Genomic DNA, 8,264 nt, shown 5'->3' with positions numbered 1-8,264 from the left:
ACCAAAAAAAAAAAAAGTGTTTTGTATCTACACCGTCCATCCATTTGGAGAGATCATATTAGGGCATGATCCAAAAAATAATTAGATTCAAAGCCTAGGAGGACCCCACCAAAAAAAACGGTGGAGAGAGTGACACCCATCGTTAAAAAGTTCTAATGGCTATGGAAAGTTTTCGATCAAGCTAATATTTGTGTTTTCCCGTTCTTCCGTGTCTGCTTTAACACGTGAACAGGTGAGATCTCAAATAAACATCATGGTGGCCCTTCGGAAGGTTTCAAAGTTGGGTGTCACTCTCATCACTGTTTTCTGTGGTGGGTCCAACCCAGCCTTGGATCTTTCCAAATGTATGAACGGTGTTGATACAACACATACATCCTGGTGGGGCCCACAAAAGTTGGTGGCGTCACTTGAGTAGCCTGTCTCGCTACCCAACCTGTCAGTAACCAATCCGCGTCCGTGTAAAACTAGCATGGGATTCAGTTCCAATTGGATGAAAACGGAGAGAAGGAATATGGTGGTCCCCATCATGATAGATGGTACTCGTTTCAAAATCACACCATCAGGCCATCCTAGCTTTCACTTTTCTCAACTTTCGTGGATGTAGACGGTCATCATCGGATGAAATTGCATGTTGAAGCTGCCACGTGGCTATTTACTCCGTGGCCCTCACAATGATGTATGTGTTTTATCCACGCCGTCCATCCATTTTGGATCATTATTTTAGGGTATGAGCCTATATAAGAAAATAGTGTGATTGAATGCTTACCATTAAAAAGTTCCTAAGGCCTACTGTATGTTTATTTTTCATTCAATCCGTTGATCAGGTCAGATCTTCTAACAAGGAAAGCACAAATACTAGCTTGATCCAAAACTTTTGTACGACAAGTTTCTATTGGTGAGAGGATCAAAACTTTTGTAGGACCGAGAAAGTTTCTGACGGTGAGATTTCAATCAATTTTCTGTGGTGTGATCTAACTAAGGTTTGTATCTATTGCATTTTTAGCTCAGCCCTAAAAGTGCCGGCAAAATGGACGGCCTGAAGAAAATCCATACATTTTAATGGGGCCTATGGAGCACTGTCAAGTTGATATAGCGTGGGTTGTGGACAGTTTCATGGCCAAGATGGAACAAAAAAGGCCTGATCGGAGCCGGAGGTGATCCGGACTTTCAGAACTTAAAGTGGTTGTATCTTGCAAATTAGAATAAGCTATGAACGTACCATATATGATTTTGGGCAACACAGGCTACTATAGCCATCTAACCTTCCTACAGTAAAATTCTTATTTTAATTTCGTTTATACTATTATATTTAGTTTTATTATAACTCTTCATCCATTGGGCTGTAGGAGTTGCGTCCAACATTAAAAGAAGCTAAATAGAACACTTGTAGATTCGAGAAGCCTACGAAGAGGGATTCAAAGTAGCTATGAACGCCATTGAGTTTGATGGCTAGGATCTTTAGATCTAAGTGTATGTTGAACCATGTTCCATCCGGTATAGGTGAAACTAAATGAACGGTCCCGAACGGTAGTCATTCTTCTTAAGTGTACTTGGCTCAAAATCTGGGCCGTCTACTCATCACGTACATGTGTACGATGAATGACGGTTAAAGAAAGAATGCCGACGGTCCACATCCACATGTGGCCCATATGCAGGCTGACCAGCCTGATTTATAGGCCAGGTCACGGATGGGACTCTCTACCGACATCCCTAGTTGCTTGCACGTGCCAGATTGGCGCATGTGACGGAGTGATTCTCCGCGGACATCCCGCGTTCTCTGCACGAACGCGGATTGCGTCCTACCTCTGTCGGTCTTCAGCTGGGAACGGGCAGAGCATTGAGTGTGATGGATGGGTTTTATCCACACCGTACATCCATTTTTACGTATATTTGGAAGTCCAACAAATCCAAACCACAAATATATCACGGAGCTCGTGGGACAATCTTAACCATTCAATTAATATTGCTTTCATGCAACACTGCCGACAATCTAAATCATGTATGTAGCTTCCCTACGAGTCAGTCAGCTTGATTTTATTTTCAAATATTTCAAACGATAAAAGGTCTTAGGTCGGCTCGGGCATATGTGCGCGTGGCGTGGTCGGCTAATGCCGGTGAAAATGATACTTGTATTTCGACTGTACAGGCCTAACTCTCCATGACCTGGTCCGTGCCCAAGCTTATATTCAAATCTTCTAGAAGAACCTCTGAGGCGATCCTGTGTAAAATTGATCGAGCACACCTTACTCGGAAAGCTTGTGTGTAAAATTGATCGAGCATACCTTACTCGGAAAGTTTGTGAAAGAGCTCATGCGCCAAACGATAAAATGAAGATGATGATCATCCTAGATTTCGTCTTAGCCCTAATAAGGAAGGGAGCTGGGTCCCGATGCTCAGATACGATATTTAAGGTCTTGTCAACAAGTCAATGTTCGGTTATGACCATCAAAGAGCTTAGGTCGGTAAACTACTTCTCGGGATAGCCATGTAAGCCACCTCAGATGCTCAACCTTAGTCTCCTACTCCATATATGTCATGTAAGTCACCTCAGGTGCTCGATCTCAACCTCCTACTGCATGTCTGTCATGATTCCAACCACTCAGATCTTATCGAAAAGTTGTTGAGATCTTAAAAAATAACCGTAGCACGCTCGAGATACGATTTTCTTTATAATACGCACCTACTAAATAAGGAGATTGCCAGCTATACCACTGTACCTTTCAGTTATAAATAAAAGCATATCTAATAGTGAAAGGTACATGCAAATCTCACCCAAAAACTCTACATTCGACTAGACTTAGTTTGTCTGTCTGACTTTGGCATCAGAGGTCCCTGCTATAGCAAGGTCTACCAGATTTCTGCATCAACATATTCTAATATAATATATTTTATTGATCGCCTATTCAAGCAGAGTCCAATCTAACAAACAGCCTAGATCATTGAAAGATAACTCCAAATTCAGTAAGGGCCCATTTGGCCGAGCAGATTGGAAGGGATTGGAATTGGATGGTATTGGAAGGGATTGGAAGTTAAATCTCGGGATTGGCCGGGCGTACCAAATAGACTGGGTGACCTGATCCGTGATATAGCAATCCCATGGATCTTAGGACAATCCACTGACAACACCATCATTACCTTTAAATCCCATCCAATCTACCCTAATCCGTTCAAATTTGCCTTGGATGTGTTTGGTTCGAGGGATTGGCCGGGCGTACCAAATAGACTGGGTGACCTGATCCGTGATATAGCAATCCCATGGATCTTAGGACAATCCACTGACAACACCATCATTACCTTTAAATCCCATCCAATCTACCCTAATCCATTCAAATTTGCCTTGGATGTGTTTGGTTCGAGGGATTGGAAGGGATGGGAAGGTTTACTCCCGATATTGGTCCGGCGTGCCAAACAGACTCGATATAGCAATCCCGGGTCATAGCAATCCCATTGATCTTAAGACAATCCACTGACAACACTATCATTACCTTGAAATCCATGCCATCCACCCTAATACCATTCAAGCCCTTCCAATCCACCCCGCCAAACGGGCCCTAAAAGACTTTGGCAAATCCAAATTTCAAATCAGGTGAGTCCTTACAACTTAAATGCGTGTCTGACTTGCAACGCCCTCATTCATTGAGAACGGCAAGAAAATCAATGGCTGTACCCAAAAGATTTTCTGGTGCACCTTCCATCCACGGTGGATCCTACTTTGTCTGGGAACCTCATAACACTTTTCACCTACCGTTCTTACTTCATCAGGACCGTTAATGCTTCAAGGAAGGCCCACCAGTCCGCCATAGGGCCCACAACACCGTCCAAGCTCTTCGATGGTTGATATGCTGGCTTAAACCCAGGCCCATTTATACTTACGGTCCAAGCCCAATTACGAATTTCAGGCCCGATCATCAAAAGGGTCCGTTACTTTACACAACGGTGGATGCTAAGTGCACATTTTTTGCAGCAGCTATGATACATCCGAATTTAGCACACGTGTAATACATCCAAGCCGCTCATCAGGTGGCCCTACATGTATATATCTACAATGAAGCCGTCACATGTACAAAATAAATGAACGGTTAAGAGAGACTGACCAATTGTCCAATATCCATGTGTCCCATCTCATGATCTTATATAACTGATATTTTAGAAAAGGCAACTATATAGTCGGGGTCAACTGATTAGAGGCTTGGATTTCTCTCACGTGCGCCAAACTATCACGTGTAAGAGGTGGGGCCCAAAAAATGCAGTTGCTCGAATGCACCTTGGACTGTTCGTTTTCGAACTTGTTGATTGGTTCAGTCCAGAAGGAATCAATTCTCCACTGACAAGTAGGGTGTCATGGGCCGGGCCTTGGGCAGGTGTTAGCCCGGTTTGGAATTGTAACTGGCCGGGCCTCTTTAGGTGTTTTCTGTTCAATTCCAACCCGGGCCGGCCCGGCCATTGGAACAGTGCGTAAACACCCAGGCTATGTGAGGCCCACCATGTTGAATATTTAAATCCACTCCGTACATCAGATGAGAACCCTTATTTTAACTGTACATACAACATAGCAGTTCTATAGAAAACTCAGATGTGCGACATCAATGGGAAAAATGTAAAATTTCTCATAAAACCTACAAGTTCAAGTTGTGTGGCCGACACAGGTTTTTTCTCAGGATAATTCGTGTATACACTACCTATCCTGGTGATTTACACCTGATTAACGGATTAGATGAAATATAAACACTATGGTGGTCCATGCGCAAGCCTATGATTAGCATACCATCCATGCTGTTCCCTGTGGTGTGGCCCACCCAAGCTCTGGATCTTACTGATTTTACGTTGCATCACCTGGAATCGATTGCAGAACCTGATAGACGGAGCGGATGTTGCATATGCGTCATGGGATCACATAATTCATGCGTTTTAGGCTGGCTTAAAACAGGCGTTGGAAGCGATTCGGACCGTATATAAAGGGAGAGGCGAGATATGGTGGTCCCCATCATGATAGATGGTCCTTTATCTAGATTTCACTTTTCACTTTTCACTTTTAGAATGTAGACCGTCATCGACTTTGTTTTCACCGTTTCTTCAAAAGCCGTTGACTTTGATGGCTAGGATCTCCGGTTCTTAAAGTGTATTACGAAATATGGGCACTGTGTTGAAAGTAGTGGTTTTTTAAAAATATTTGAAATTTTAAAATTTTAAAAATTTGAGGAGTAGAATTTCAAATTAAAAAGTGCAGTGTATGCTTTTAATTTCACAATAAAAATGGTAGAAAAGTTTTTAGAGTTTATACATAAATTCATAGAATGTATTCTTATTATATGTTTTGGAGATGATGATGCCCGGGTTGCATACTTCAGTACTAATTGGAATGCGCGCGCTTTGGTAGTATGGTCGTAGTGGTCCACGTGCTTAGACAGTGTGATTGTAGTGATCCACTAGGATTATTTCGGTCCAAAATCAATCAACTCAACACCATCTCTCCCATGGATGCTCTAGATTTCCTTTTTAGATTCCACATCTACTGGGATTGTTTGATGTGATTAAGCCTAGTCAAATGAATTTCGTATTTTATTATATTTTTTCTATTTACGGTTTATCCAACATATTATTTTCTAACTATAGTTGAAAATAGATGAACGGTCGTAATCCTACTACCTGTACTTGGCTGAAAATCTGGGCCGTCCAGTCATTCGGTACTGGTCTACGAGGGGTGACGGTCAAAGAAAGAATTCCAACGGTCCAAAATCCACACGTGGCACATTTTCTCGGCTGACCAGCCTGATTTTTAGGCGAGGGTACGGAGGGATTCACTGCGGACATCCCGGGGACGTGGCTTCAGTGGATCGCTGACTGTGGGGCCTACTGTGATGTATTTGAATTAAATCCACTCCGTCCATACGTTTTAAAAGCAGATTTTAGGAGAGAAATTAAAGTTTTAAGAATTTCCAAAACTCAGGTGGACTACACCACAGGAAATAATCTTGATTTACCATTAACAATCTCTTGTGTTCCGTTAAAATTTTGGATTAAGCTGATATTTGTACGTGGAAGCGGATTGCGTACTGAGTAACTCAGTACCCTTAGCGTACCGAGTAGACCAGTGGGGTCCACCGTTATTTATTTATTTTATCCACTCCGTTAATACATTTTAACAGATAATTTTAATTCTTGATGCCAAAATTGAAGAATATCCAAACCTCAAGTGGATCACACCACGGGAAACAGTTTGATTGAACCTCTACCATTGAAAAATTCATGGAGGTCATAGAAGTTTTGGATCAGATGTTTGTGTTTTCTCTTCATCCATGTCTTTGTGATCTTAAGAACAGGTTGAATGACAAATAAACATTACTGTGGGTCCTAGGAAGTTTTCAACGGTGGAAATCATTATTCTACACTATTTTCTGTGGTATGGTACTCTCAAGCTTTGGATTTACTTAAAATTTTGGACCCCCTAAAATTAGAGGGAAAAATGGATGAACGGTGTGGATAAACCACATACATTCATAGTGGGCCCGACTAAGCTCAGTACGCAATCCGTTTTCTTTGTAATGGTCTTTTTGACCTTATCAACAAGTTTGATGGTAAATATACTTTCGAGGGCCCAACAAGATTTTAATGGTGGTTTTTCAATCACCACTGTTTCTGTGGTGTGGTCCACCTGAGAATTGATTTTGAGCCGTTAAAACGGATGGACCGAGTCGATCTGAGGCGAATAAATCAATGGAGGCTCTACGGTCAGGGATTCACCGAAGCCCACTCCATCGGACACGGATTACGTCCTACCCCCGCTCGTCTCTAGCCCCAAACGGGCAGTTCTATGGGCAGGCACACCGTGACTTATTTGTATATCCAAGCTGCCCATCCATTTTCTCAAATCATTTTAAGGCATGAATACAAAAGTAAGGCAGATCCAATGCTCAAATGTACCACACAACATATGACTCTTGCATTTAATACTTTATGCATTTAATATAACAAAGATTATTATTTAGTGCGGTCCACTTGAGCATTGGATCTACCTCATTGATGTGCTCATGCCTTAAAATGATCCGAGAAAATGGATGGACAGCTTGGATGTACATATAAATCAAGGTGGGCCCGCCCACAGAACTACCCATTCGGGGCTCGAGACGGCGAGGGTAGGACGCAATCCGCATCCCGCCCCATCCAGGCACGGATTAGATACTAACAAGTAGTGCTGTACACAAGCAAAGTAAGCTCAGTTACTCGCTCGACTCGACTCGGAATTACTCGACTTGACTCGACTCAGCATGAGTTTGAGCCAAGCACGAGGATGAGTTTGATACTCATTTTGATTACGAGTAGAGTACGAGCTGAGCAGTACTCGACTCGTACTCCACTCAGTACTCGACTCGTACTCGAGGGTATATATACCCAAAACGAAAAAACCCTACGCCCCTTATTCCTTCCCTCCCAGCGCCCGTTCAAAACCATTCCCTCTCTCTCTCTCTCTCTCTCTCTCTCTCTCTCTCTCTCTCCTCTCATTCCCCTATCTGGTGTTGTCCGCCGTCCGGCCCGTCCCTCTTCTTCTTCTTCTTCTTCTTCTTCTTCTTCTCTCTCTCTCTCTCTCTCTCTCTCTCTCTCTCTCTCTCCCCTGTCAGCTAGGGTTTCAATTATAGGGCTTTATTTTCTTCATTTTGAGAAATGCTAAGGTAATTCGAGTGAGGAAAGATTGAACAGATGCATCCAGACCATTCATCAGATGGGCTATTTGTGGATGACAAAACTGAAAACAACGGCCTATATTTATTTATTTATTCTGTATAAATTGTTAGTATATGCCAGAAATTATTTATTATTTTTTTTGAAACATTATGTGGTGTTGATTTTTTTTATTATTATTTTTATATAAATTGTTAACATATGTCAGAAATTGATATCATATATTGCAAATATATGTCAGAAATTGTTAATATATGTTAATATAGCTAATATATGTTAATATAGAAATTGTTAATATGTTAATATAAAAATTGTTACTATGTTAATATAGAAATTGTTAATATGTTAATTATTGTCCTCTACAATTTAAGTCTCATGACCTAATAGTTATTTTTTCCATGTTTCTTAATTTACTTTGTAAATGACAGTTTACTTGTTACTTTGCTAGTGTTGAATGTTATCACTTTAAGATGCCTTTGATTTTTCATTTTACATTTTGTTATTAGTTAGCTAGATGATGGATGTCAATTTCAGCATACTCCTTTGTTTGCATAGATATGAATTATTTGTATTGTTCTAGTTGTAGT

Source organism: Magnolia sinica, chromosome 7 (genome assembly GCF_029962835.1).
Source record: "Magnolia sinica isolate HGM2019 chromosome 7, MsV1, whole genome shotgun sequence".
NCBI lineage: Eukaryota > Viridiplantae > Streptophyta > Magnoliopsida > Magnoliales > Magnoliaceae > Magnolia > Magnolia sinica.
This window is presented reverse-complemented; position numbering follows the sequence as displayed.